General features: G+C 44.0%; 1 protein-coding gene across 9 annotated transcripts in view; it reads right to left on the bottom strand.

Annotated features, from left to right (window-relative positions):
* Positions 1–13,151, bottom strand: part of MBNL2 (muscleblind like splicing regulator 2) — a 106,203-nt gene extending 93,052 nt beyond the window's left edge. For 5 of the 9 annotated variants that reach the window (XM_033051970.1, XM_033051971.1, XM_033051974.1 and 2 more), the window contains exon 1: positions 13,037–13,150. The gene's annotated coding sequence lies outside the window, so the exon portion shown is untranslated. Of the gene's footprint in view, positions 1–13,036 lie in introns of all 9 variants that reach the window. The other 4 variants (XM_033051966.2, XM_033051972.2, XM_033051973.2 and 1 more) reach the window with 1 other exon arrangement.
* Positions 13,152–14,087: the final 936 nt, after the last annotated feature.

Below are 14,087 nucleotides of genomic sequence, written 5' to 3'. Positions count from 1 at the left end.
GCAATTAGGTCAAATTCCAGAAACAACAAAACTTGTCAATTTAAAGGGAGTTTTGTAAGCAGGGTGGAATATATGTAACACCAGCACCAAAGTCACCAAGCAATTTATGTGATATTGATGGTTTTGAACTGTGCCTCGATGACCTATGGCAACAATGACGTTTCGATAAGTTTGGCAATGACATAAAGAACTGCAAAACTATTTCCTGTGTCAGTAATAGACTCTTCCCTTAGTAACTTCCCACAACTGTTACTACGAGCAAAATTCAGCTTTGGTAGCTATGGTCTGAATGACAGCATAAAGTAAAGTCAAAGCAGCTGCCAAGATTTTAAAACTAGGCACTCATGCATAATACCACTGATGCCAGCTTTTGCAAAATACCTCAATCTCTATATTGGGGCTGAAGGATGGTGGAAATCATTATTAAGTTAAAAATTTAAAGAGTAATATCAAAATTCCAAGTTACTAACTGAGAACAGGTTCTGAAAGGAGACGTCTAATCTTTATCTTAAAAATAGGCTTATCACAAGAACTTTAAGCCTTTCTTTTCAACTGTTTTAACTTCCTACCTCCCAGATATCGCAACATCTCCTTAACCTAGGAAAACTGGAGATTGCCTGTGCACAGAAAGGAAAACAGACTATTCTATTTTCATCATATGTATGCTGAGAGAAACATAAAATGAAACACTCCACAGAAGCAAGCACATATTCAAGTTACATGTTAGGAATCAATCTTACCAAAATTAAGGTGGCTCCTGGAGACTTTCCAAATGCTCTCTCTCCTTCCACTGCTTGCACAAGGAGTTTAAGCCATGCCTAAATTGTGAGCTCCAAACACATGGGTTCAGGCACACATCCAGTCTGCATCCTGACTTTGTTTTAGGATGACACCAATTCCCCATCGGGATGAAAACTAAGTACATGTGCACCATTCCTTTAGAGGGTGGTTCCAGTTGGGAAGGGTGATGAAGGCATCAGCCAGAGGAGAACTGCAGTTCACTCCAACCAGGCTTTTGTAGTTGAATGTTTGAGACACATACACCAGGTGCCATGGAGAGCTGAGCTGCCTCAGGATTGTAGCCTTATGCACTTAGCTTGAAATACATTTGACCAAATATAAACAACCACATTTCACTGAGTCACTCTACTCCCCCTCTCTCTTTATAGTCACTGAAGAGAAATAGGCATTTGTGGGCTGTGATTCATCCTATCCCAAAGTAGCTATTTTAAGAGATTCCATCATATCCTAAAAGCAATTGCGTTTCTGTATTGGTTACCTGAGATGGCCACCCTTAGGCTTCTTCTATCATGTCCCTCATTAAACATATAGGAGATGAAATCTTACTACAGAAGAAGCCTTATTACGAACATAAATATTTAGATATTCCAGTTTACCTACACTGGATAGCACTCTATATTTTCAAATTCAGTTCAAATAACTAAAGACATTAGCATAGAGCTAAAGGACACCTGTATTTTGACAATGTACAGTTACAGCTTTGGTGTAAATCCTCAGCTTGCCATAAGCATGTTCCAGCTATGTTGCTATATAAGCTACATAAGCTTGTTCTCTAAGCTATGCTGAACATGTTCCAGGGTTTTTTTTCCCCCTGACTGAACAGCAATCTTTGCACTCACTCACGCTTTCCTCCTCTGAACAACTGATTGACACCAAATTAACCTAAGAAGAGTTGAACTGGGATTCTCCTCTCAATTTTTGTTCTGGTGGGGGACATTTTTGGGGAGAGGGAAGGTTGGTAAAATAACCAATATCTTGCTGACTCTATAAGGCAGATACTATAAACTGGCAAAATAATAATCTCAGTAAAATAGATGGCAAACCACCTACATTGCCTTACTCTTAGAACACTGACTTATGCAAAAGTTTTTTTCAGGAAAGTGATTCTGTTTTTCTTCATGACAGCTGAATAAAAAGCCGTTTTCAGTTTGCTCATCTGAAATACCAAATCACAGAAGTATTAAAACATTAAATCTGAAATTTTAATCATCCAAACCCAGATAGCTAATTTCTTCTAGGTGCCCAAGGGAATTTCTGTTGGTCTTCAGTGGCCGTTGCTGGAAGGACTGGGTTACTGGTGTGTTTTATATTCACCAGCCCCACACAGATGTCCCAGATATAAAATTGTCTAGTACCATTTTAGATGCCTTATATTTAGATACCTGTACCCTTCTAAAAATGCAGCCATTTCCTCAGAAATATTCCTATCAGAACAGATCTTCCAGAAGAATGTAAAAGGGTTATATACAAAAGAGAAACCTTTTATCATCAGCTGCTGAACCCTATCCAGAAAATGTTTTATGAATCACAAGGAATTGCAGTGTAAAAGTACAAGCACTGTTTAAGTCAGAAACATATATCATAAATTCAAGATAAATCTCTCTCTTCTAACTGACTTCCTGTCCCCCTAGTTTGTACAATACATACCATGGCCAGGGACCTACCTGACGGAAGCCTCCTGAGCCTCCTTTGACTTTGGCTGAAACAAACACCAAACACTTAAGCCTTCATAAAAACTTATATCAAATCCATGTGGTTAGGAAGAATACTTCCTAAATGTGCCAAATTAAGAAGAGAGTGAGTGTTGTACCTTTAGGTTTTTAATACTCAATTAGAAACAATGCAAATGTGTAATCCAGCACTACCCACTGATGCATAAATCATCTCTAGTGAGACCCCCATACACTGGGAAATTCTTCCATCGCTGATAAAAACATGCTCCTTCCTCCTCAGATCCTTCCATGACTAATTTCCTCCATACCCATTGTTCTGGCCTCAGATTTGGAGTAGTTCCTATTCAAACCCACAACAGGAGGAAACCATTTGATAAATCACCTTTTCATAAAACTTACTAACCTCAGCCACAAAGTCCTGTGGCCACAGGAAAACCCTCTTGTGTTTCAAGGAATGTAGTTGAGGATGCATATACTAAACTTCTGCGCCTTATCTTGGGGATTTCCAACCTACTGGGAAGACACAGGAGCAAGATTTGTCCTCCAATAAATTCCTAAATGACCAAAATTAATACTTCATGTAACTATTTGAGTGAGAGATGTATTCCAAGCAAGTTTTCTGCAGACAAACCCAGTATTTTTTACATCTATGAACATTCAGTTATCAGCCTCAAATCCTGCATATAATTCAAGCAATGGCTCCAAATAATACATCTTCAAATGATTGATGTAATGAGAACTGTCTAATTATCCTTTAAATCAAAAGCTCTATTTTATTAATCCATTATACACCCGAAGGGTAAAAATGCCACTGAAACTAAGCTACATTTTGAATTTTCCCATCTTCAATTAGCACAAAAATAATTCAACTTGCTCTTTCTAATTCACTAAAATTAACCTATTGTTTTTGCACACTACTGCAGCTGTAAAACAACCTAATTTAACAGGTGATGCTGCTTCCCATTTCCCTACAAGCTGCCTCTTAACAGCCAGAGTCGGTAGGGTAGATGCTCAGGGGCATGCAGCAAAATCAGCAAGCAATCTTGACTGTAAGCAGAGAAAATAGGCTCCAGGAAACTTCACAGAAAATGAAAGCCAATTGGATAATTTTTGTTTTTTAAAATCAGTAAGAGCAGCATTCAATCCCTCACCCTTTTACAGCAATTAATAACCCACACATGTAAGAGCAGAGGACTCTATATAATTAAAAAAGCATTACTTTGGCAAGAAGAGAGGGCCTGGAGTATGTAAGTGCTGGGTTTTATTTCTTTCTGTGAAGTATGGATGACAGGTAGGAGAAAGCTATGCCAAGTGAACTGCTGGCAAGCAACTACTCTTTTGGTTAACAGGCAGCTCTGTTTTGTGAAGTCTATGAGTTTGTGTTCACTTAGGCAAGCTTTTCGTTAAACATCAGACTTAGATGCATTCAGTCATGAGTTTTGCACCAAATTTACATTTGCACCTCAAGCGAGGTTGCTTTGTTTCAGCTTGTTTTCTGATTAGTGTGAAGTGTCAGGAACACTTTGTTGTATAATGCTTTTAAACATTACATGTGGATCTTTGCCTAATTACTCTGCCACAAAATACTATATACATGAACATGAACCTTCATTTTTCCCAAGTGTCATGTAACAGAAACCAAGAAATAAGTAGCTGTAAACACAAAGAGAAAAAGGAATTGTTTTCACACAGAAAAAAAGAAGCAAACAAGCATGAGTAATACAGGGCAAGAAACAAGGTCCTCTAGCAGAAGCACTGTGTGGGATAAAATGGCATCCAACAACATGACCTCTGAAAACAGCATGTTTCAAGTAGCACATGTCAATATTTAATCCCACCATCAGAAAAATGAAGCAAATTACAGAAAAAATGCCTCAAAAATCAAAATGCCTACAGGACTTCATTCACCAGAGATCCAAAGATGGAATAGAGAGTTTATTTGTAGGGAAATATCTGTAAGGGGATAGCATCCAGCTTTCTAACACTGCTACTTCACCCATCCTGTATTTTTCTCCAACTCTCCTCTTCCTCTGTCTATCAAAAAAAAAGTGTTATAAATTGGCAAAACCATTCACTTGGCTGTTCCCCCTCATATCAGTCCTAATAAGGATAAAATACGACCACTAATACATATTAGTAGAGCCAAAATAAGATTAGAAGATATATCCTGACTGCTACCTTTGGCTTACTTAAACATAGTAGTACTAAGGCAAAGGGGAATGCAGGGAAAAAGTGCAAGAGGAAGATTACAAAGGTCTTTTTCTGTGGGGTATACTATCTTATGAACTTAAGATTTTTATTTTAAGCTAAATTTCACTCCTGACCACCTGCTCTTTTGGCAACTGTAATGCCACCTCATCCTCCAAAGCTCTCTTCAGCTGACCCACAAGGAGAGGCTTGCCTGTTTGGGCAAGATTGTATTAACCATCAAAGAGTTGTGTCCCTTCCTTCAGGGGCAGGTAAGAACAAAAGAAACCTGTTGACAAAAATATTCTGCTGGTCTTCAGGTCATAACTACTTAGGTTAACAACACTAATCTAAGTATAGCACACTGAAACATTACTGTATGAACCTCAAAAGCTGTATTGAGAACATGAAAGTAAGTTTACCACCAAACATGCCACAGTAGCTGGTCAGCACAGTCCAAAGTTGTCTAAAAATTCTTCACCTGAGAAGGAAGAGAAGGAAGGGGGGAATACTCCTAGAAATTTTTATTGTAAGAAACCTAAGGGGGTTTCTTACCTAGTCCAGCTTCTGCCTCAAAAGAAATCTATCATCAAGTGCAGACTGGGTCAGCATGGCTTTGCCTTGATGAGTCCTGAGAAGCTCAGAGGGCAGACACTTGCTCCACTGGACGACCTGCTGGTGTGCTGCACTACCCTCCTAGTTACAAGATTTTCCCAATATCCAACCTGAATCTCCAAATAAACAATTGGTTGTCAATCTCCCTTGGTGTCATCTGGCACTACCAAGTACATTTAGGCCCACTATTTTCATAATCATCCTCCAATAAGCTGTAACAGCTACTGGACTGTCCCTTGCCTACTTTTCATCCAAGCAAATAAGTCCAGCTCCTTCAACCTGGACCCATACTCATGAAAGTAACTTTTCACTGGAACTGGACATGGCAATAGGACTTAATCTGAGCTAGAAGCACTGCTTCAACAAAAGCTGTGATCATCTGGTCAATTAACACTAGATAAACTAGAAAGATTTCTAGTTTTGTCTTCCCTTTACTACTGGCTGCATATACAAGGCAGTACCACTCAGATGTTTTGCATTTGCTTCTTTTGATTCCTCTTTGTACTGCTGACAGAAGGGATATGTTAAAAGCTCTGCATCCTGTACAGAAATGTCCACAGAATTTCAGACCTTTCTATTTCAGTACTCTCAGATATTTTGCATATTGAATGCACTTCTATTTTACAAAGATATCTAAGATCAAGCTACCTAACAATAAAAAATTAAGTAACCAGTGCTTATTTTCTATAGGAGTTCTTTATAGGTCCTTTAAAAAACCCCAAATTTTATCCAACTGTTTCCAATTATGGCCATCTCCAAAGATTTCTTTTTGAGACAATGTAACTTCAAGAGTACTGTCAGCTCAAAAAAAACAAAACAAAGAAACAAACAAACAAAAAAAAACTTCTAACCTTTATAGATATCCATTCATTCTACTCCTTTTTTCAGTCTATTATGCAGAAATCAACAAATAACTAAGAACCCGCTAACAAAATCTTGCTGGAGTAAGCAAAGTGGAACTACAGCAGTTTCAATTATTCCTCCTGTTTAGAAAATTCATTATCACAATCCTAAAAGCCTTCTGCACAGTTCTGCACAAATGACATTTTCCCCCATCCCGGTTTGTTTCCAGCAGCAGACTCTACCAGGGACTCAGCAGCAGTGGGGACCAGCTCTAGCAGATTAGGAACTGCTCATACCACATAAGAAGAAACACTTCAGTCATCTCTGAAATTTGTAAACAAGAATGGTGTAAGCTTTCCAGAAAGTAAGAAAAGTGCTGTAGTAACCCTCATGTCAGCCCCAGGGCCATCATCACAGTTGAGATGACCAAACTTTTCTCCTGCTTTGTGAGGGAGGAGTATTGAGATCCACCCACCTCTGGCCTCCAGCTATTACCACACCATTAGTCAAGTGGCCTCTTTACAGCTCAGGAAGTGGACAGATTTTCTCCTCCCTTCCTCTAACTCACAACAGCAAGGACAGGTTATTTTAAAGTAAAAAATTACTGCTTGAAACCATCAACACCATTTTCTGATGGAATGTGCCTTAACATTACCCTGCCCTTATCCTTCCTGTCCACACTCACCACAGCTCCCACAGGAGGCATATCCAAGTCTAACCATTCCCAGGATTCAACAGCTTGTGACTCCAAGACGAATCACATGCCTCTTATGGGACCAAATGACATGACATACTTCATCTGCCATGGTATAAACTGGACTGGGTTTTCCAAGGAATTGGAGGGAAAGAACCAGAGAAATCAGATACTTTCCACCACAAACAGGGAGCAAAGAGCACAAAGCATTATGAAATTGAGTGAATGAATTGAGTAATGTAAGACCTACGTCTAACTGCCAACAGGCAATACACAATCCTGAGAGTGAAACACATAATATACATTGCATCACCCACAGCTCTCTAGATGAGATATAAATCCCATGTCTTTTTTTCCCCACTCCTCACAATAGAGCATCCAAGACAGGCAGATACCAAGCACTCTGTTCACCTGTTTTGCAAATGTGAAATTTAAGGATCTATTGAGTGTGAATGTGAAATCTAAGTATTTATATTAAAGCATCTTTATGAGACTTTATTAACCTGAAAAGCCAAAGCTAAAATTTATTCACTCAAAGATGACAATAAACAAACATCTTTAGGAAGGCTAACATTAATCAATGGAAGGTAGCAGAATGTCCCAGAATTATGAATTGCTTGAGAATTTCAGCAGATACTTTGACAGGGTTGAACATGATCAAATCCCCAAATCTTATCACCTTGTGTTTTTCAAGAAAAGCCAGTTTCTCATAGTCCTCTTGGCACCTTCACAGATCACATCTGGACCAACCTGCAAAGCTGATCATATTTTTGACCTAACACTAGATGGAGAAGTTGAACATTATGGGTATCACAACACTACTGCAGTTATGGAAAGAACATTGCCTCATTCAGGCAAGTGAAAGCATGGGCAGCATCCCAAGAGCCAGAGAAAGCCTCAACAGAGCAACGACTGAGAAACTCCAAAATCTTGCAGATCTCATCAACAGCAGCAGGGCAAGGGCCTGAGGGCTCAGGGACCCACTCATCAGCAATGACCAAAACCATAATCAACTCCTGACTGCTCCAGTAACATACCCCAAAACCACCCTGATGTTATCGGTTTCTCATCATAGGACAGAAACTCCCAAATGGAGAATGGCCAATAAATGCTGAAATAACTAACGCATCAAAGCCTATGCTAAGGGTTTCCATGCTCAAGGCCTATGACATGCACACAGACATACTGCACAGCAAGGAAATACACCCCTTTGTGAAAACTTTGTGCACACTTGGAAAGCCTTTGCAGGAAACATAACCACACCTCACCCATATCCACCAACAGCCAGTTTACACAGCTCAAGCCAATCCCATTTAGACATTGCCTAATCTTAAAGCAGGGTGTCTTTTACACTGAGACCTGTGAATTCAAACATTCTCCTTCCAGTCTGAAATCATTACCAAAATACTTGGAAGTCTTCCTCCTCCTTGAAAATGTAACAGTCCTACCATTGCTAAAGAAACCCATTGTGGATATATTGTCCTGAGCAACCACAGGTTAGTGCCAAAAAAAAAACCAGATAAGCAACAAAACCAACTACTGGCTCACTTCATTAAGCCTAACGGTACAGACCAGGGACATCAAACTAGAGAAAGGACACAGATCTTCCCACATTTCAAATTACCTCTTTTCAGAGGAGGTATGGGCTGAGAGAAACTCAACCTCACAGACCTCCTTTTTGATACCGTCAGGCATGAATTTGTCTATCATGAGGGGGAATATCTCAAACGGCCCACAAAAATATTATGAATAATTTGGGTCTTTCCTGGATAAACTAGGGGCAATGGAGAAAAGACAGCAGTAGAAAGCTGCTTCCACATCACTTATTCCTTCCCATGTAGAGACCTACAAAGCTCAATTCTCTACACATGACTTTTTAACATCAGTGTCAAACCACCAGATCAATTAGCCAGCAACAGTCTTAAATTCTGTCAATGTTAAAACACAAAAGACTTATTTAACCTTCAGCACAAACAACTCCAGCACCATTCAAATGGGGAGGAATAACTGAAGTTAAACCTAAACCTGGAATTCAGTGGAGAGCAGAGGAAAGCCCTGTCAAGAGTTTGCAGCCACAGACAGACTCTAGGTTTGTTGCTTTAAGATATGTGATCCCAGCTGGTCATAGGTCAGAAGTATTTCTGGACTTTACACTGACATTATACTTTCATACTGAAACACTACTCAGTAACAGCATTGCGGTCTCAGCTCTATCTAGGCAAAGAGTCATCTGTGTCCCCAGTGCACTCTGGGCAGCCCATGAAGCCTTCCAATCTAGGAAATCTGGTTACTCCAGAAAGTGTGATGTCCTTCCCCAGTAACACAGGGTCATACCATCATCCTCCCAACTTCCAGGCTGCATCCTCACAGTGCTCAAACACCAACCCACTATCACACAGCACCCTGTGGTCCCAGCCCTGGGCAGCAGCAGGGCTACCTTGGGTTCTGTGGGCAGAGGAACAGCCCCAATAGTCATCACTGCCCTCAGTCACCCGACACGAGCTCAACGTGTTGGCATGCACCTGCAAGGCAAGATAACCTGTTGAGTTTCTCAGCACTCTTAAGATTTTTGAAGAGGTCTACTCTTTCTTCATACCAGTAGTTGATTGAGCCATATATTTTTATCCTGAAGCTAGTCGAGTGTTTTGATACTGTGTTTCTCTAAAGCCCTAAGCCAATCGATTGTGTCATACGCAGTTACCGCAAATAATCCAACCACAACCATCAAGACAGCAAAATACACAGGGAAAGAAAGTATCAGCAGTAGACAAGGAAGAGACTGTTTTTGTTTTTAAGGGTTTATTTATGAGAAATGAGTGACTTGAAACTGAAAAGCATTTTTGATTAATACTCTGCCTTGACTTTCATTTCAATGACATTTTAATGAACACTTTCTAAGTAGCTCTACTTGCAAATGAACGTGGGAGAATATTGAAGAAAGGTAATGGGAGGGGAAAAATATAATCCATCAGTCATTTTATTTCTTAGATGCCTCTGAGAAAATAAATAATAATTCCTCAGGGGAAAAGTGATCCAGCAAAGATTCGACTGTTAAAAGACATCTGGAAAGGAATAATAAGTAGGCAAGAAGAATCTAAATTATGATAGAGGGCCATGAAGAAAGATACAGTGTGATCTGGAAGCCAATTAGGTGACTTTGTAATTCTTCAAAGATGAAGGCAGTGTGTTCACATCTGTCCTGAGTTCTTCAGCCACAGAGAGCTAACAATAAACTGTCAGAAAAAAAATATTACAGAAGAGCAGTAAATATGATTGTAGGACTGGCTGGAGCCATGAGAAGTGAGATTTCCACCGTGGTAACTGACAGCATGAAAATACCTTCTTTGATAACAAGTTTAATGTGATTCATAGTTCTTTATTTCTATTTTTATTGCCAGATTCAACAAAATTCAGAAACATTCAAGTAGAACTATAGTAAGACCTGTGAGGGCCTATTAAAAGGGGAGCAGTGGAGTGAAGGCAATATAAACAAGAAAACCGTTCATTCACCTAGCATGGAATGACTTTCAGTGAGAACATGCCAAATCTAAATAAATTAGGCTATATAATTCTACTTGGCAGCATAAGGAGTAAAATAATCATGTAGTGTTGCTGAGATTCCAAGAGCTACCCAGAGGATGCAAAAAATCTAACACCATCAGGCAGCAATGGGAATATCAATTTAATACACATTTTCTTTCTTCCTGCCATAAATCAGGACAAAAAGTTAACAGAACTTTTTCCAGTGTCTTGTAACCAAGCTTTTAACCCAAGGAAAAGCAAGACTAAGAAGGTTCCCTGAGCAGCAGTCACATGCCATTGGTGGCAGGATTCATGTACTACATTTGCTATGGTAGGTATTACCACAGTTTAAGAATCCCTAGGTTAGGAGAAAAAGCATTTAGTACTGCACAGTACAATTCTAGAGACTGCAACCAGCAGAGAAACTGCAGAGCATCTGGAGTATAAGAGATGAAAATTTCACCCACCAAGTGTTAGCAGCAAGTAGACTTTATTTTTAATCTTCTTATGACAACTGTTATTCTATAAAAGCCAAATTTAAGAAAATGATGCTCAGATGAAGATTTCAGCATCACAATCCCAAACATGCCAATTTCAAAGATGTGAGATTTTGCCAGGGCTGCTGTTGACTAAACCCAGGCCATTTCTTCAGAGAGAGGGCCATAAATAGTAGAGGAGGTAAGTTTCAGAGGAGAAGGTTTGTTGAAGTGACCCATGTTATATCATCCACCCATCTATCTGCACAATGGAGATAGGTACCACTGCTGTGGTGACAGCAGGGATACCACAATAAAACAGCCCATCTCTTCAGCCGCAGGAAAATAGGCACAGTCCTGTAGGTTACCTTGCATGGACAGACAGACAGACCCCCATCCTGTACAAATGACCAGGGTGCCCCTGCTATTCCAAATTTCACTGACATGTAGATAAACCATAGCGTATGCCTGCAACTGTGGCAAGCACCAAAGACTGGCGTGCCTCAACTGGGAGCTCCAGCCTGTGGCAGGAGATCTGTTGCTATGATCTCCAATGAGCAACACTGGAGTTGGCACCCCACCACCACCTTATCACTGGAGAGAGAAACCACAGAACTGGCTCTACCCAGGGGTTCATACATCCTCTAAAAGCATGAAGTTGACACTGCACAAAAGGGCCTTGTCCACAGTGGGAAAAACTTCCAGCAGCAGTATCAACTGTATTCGATGAATGCAAATAGTATCAGTGCCAAATACAAGCTACAAATTGACATAATTGATGCTGGAGCAACTATTTTTTTTAACTTTAAATATACTCAGAAACTGTATGAAAGAAGCTTTCCACTAGTCCTTGAGAGTAACTTTACAGGATTTCCCAGAAGAGTTGAAATATGTATTTGGCCCTAAAGCTTACCGCCAGTACTTTTTAATTTGCACAGCGTGGTACGTGCACACACGAAGGGAAAATAGAGGACAGATGGCTAAATCTATGCATATTTACCAAGGTACGAATACCACGTTAAAATCATAAGCACTAGGCCAAGTCACATGTTTAAAATTAATTACACTTCCGCTACTACCTACAAGTCCACACTGCTTTAAAAATCTACAAGTCTGAACAAGATACGTCAGTGTGACACGATCACTTAAGTATATTAATCCCACATGGATATCCTCTGCAGCTGAATTAAAGGCACACAAGTTATTCCTCGCTACTGTTGAAATACATATTCAGGCACATTACTGCTGTCTGTTTCCCTCCTAGCAGAAATGTAAATATGCCCAAAAGAAACAGAAAAGAAAACATCTGGAAACAGATGCCTATAGGCAACGTTCTCATAGTTCAAAAAATACGCGTGCATATTCTGTGTATATGCAAATACCTGTATACGTACAAGGAATAAATTTACAGGGTTTCCACACAAAACCAGGAGTAAGAAAAATATTTCATTTCGGACAGTTTTTCCCCCTGTCACATTCACCTTCACGGGTGGCAGTCCCGTGTCGTGTCCCCCCCACGAACCTGCCCAGCGCTATTCCCCGCTGGCTGCAGCGAGCCCCGGGCGCAGGGATGAAGCGGGCGGGCATGGAGCGGCGAGGGTGGATTTGGAGGAAGCCGCTGGGGCGGCCACGGCCCCACGGGGCCCTTTCCCTTTCCCTTCCAGAAGTAACACAAAGTTATGACTCCCGCTCGCCGCTCTCCCCGCTCGCACGCCGTGCCAAATGCTGAGTTAACAAAACCATAAATCACCGCTGAACCAGACGCGACGGCCCGGCAGCAGCGCCCGCCGCCTCTCGCCCCGTCCCACGCCGCGGCGAATTCCCCGGCGAGCGGCGGGGGCAGCGAGCAGCGGGCACCCACCCGAACGGGCGCGGGGCTCGGGCCGCCTGCCCGCGCCCTTGGCGGCGGCAGCGGCAGGGACCGCGGGGCCAGGTGCGGCGGGACGGGCAGCGGCGGCAGCTCCCCGCGCAGCGAGGCGCCGCGGGCCGCCGCGGCCGCCAGGCTCCCCCGGGGCCGGCGGCACCGCTGCCGCGGCTCCTCCCCGGGGCGCCGGGCAAGCCCGAGTCCCGCCGCCGCCGCGCACCCGCCGCGTCCCCGCGCGGCCCGGCCCCGCGGCGAGAGGACACGGGCTGTCCCCGCGCCGTGGCCCCGCAGCCACCCCGGAGCGGGGGTGGGCTGGCGGCGGCGGGGGGAGAACTGGCGGCGGCGCGGGCGGCTGCCTTACCTCGGAGCGGAGCGCGGAGCGGGGGGACACCCGCTTCTCCCAGCCGGGCGGAGGCGGCTCCGCGCAGCGGCAGCTTGTCACCTCTCCCGCCGCGACCGCGACGGCGGCGGCTCCTCGCGTAGGGGCGGTCCGGCCCCTCCCTGCCGGGGCCGAGCGCCGCTCGCACCGCCCCGGGGCCGGGCCCGCCCGCCGCAGCCCGCGCCGTCCGGCCGCCGCCGGGGCCGGGCGAGGGGCCGCGGCAGCGCGGGGCTGGGGCTCCGGCGGGGGTGCGGGCCGGCCCGCGGTGTTTTGCCTGCGGCCCGGCCCGCCTCGGGGACGGCCCGAGCGTTTCCTCCGCGAAACAACGGGGGCAGCGGCGGGCGGGCGGTGCTGCAGAGCCGCCAAAATTCTGGATTTGCGTCGTGTTGTTCGGCTTCCTTTTGACTGCTGGAGCTATGGCGTGTCACCGCTTACCGTGGACGATTTTCTGGAGGAAACAAACACGTGGCTTGGCTCCCAGGGCTTGTTCTTCCCGCATTTTGACCCGAATTCGTGAGCAGTTTCTGTTCTGTGAAGTGTCGTTCACAGGCAAAATGGGCTCTCTTCCCCTCGCCCGCAGCAGCCAGCGCAGGCCCCCGGTACCCTGTGCCCTCGTTCTCCCGCAGGCCACTGTCCCTGGAACAAGGTTTGGCCCCTTTCCCTAAAAAACATGGAATATTCCCCGTCCAGAAAGAGGGGCAGCAATGGTTCCCGGTTTGCCTCCAGCCCATCACACCGCGCTCGTGCTGTTGTGCCCGGTGAAGCTGGAGGTGCGGCGGAGCTGCGGGAGCAGTGCCCGCTCCGCTCCGCTCCGGCCGTGCGTGCCCAGCGACCCCCGGCCCCCATGGTCCCAGCGAGCCCCTGCTCTGTGCTGGCAGGGCTGAAGCCTCGACTGGTAAACCCCACAATTCATTTCCAGGCCGCTCAAGTCCCTGGACAGGCTCTCCAGGAAGCCAGGCAACATCCAGGGGTGAGGCCACAGCTGCCCCATCCTCGATGGATCTCAACCGCTGCGGCATCCCAATGTAAGGGT

This window comes from Catharus ustulatus, chromosome 2 (genome assembly GCF_009819885.2).
Source record: "Catharus ustulatus isolate bCatUst1 chromosome 2, bCatUst1.pri.v2, whole genome shotgun sequence".
Lineage (NCBI taxonomy): Eukaryota > Metazoa > Chordata > Aves > Passeriformes > Turdidae > Catharus > Catharus ustulatus.
The sequence above is the reverse complement of the archived record's forward strand: the minus strand, read 5'-3'. Positions and strand labels throughout refer to the sequence as shown.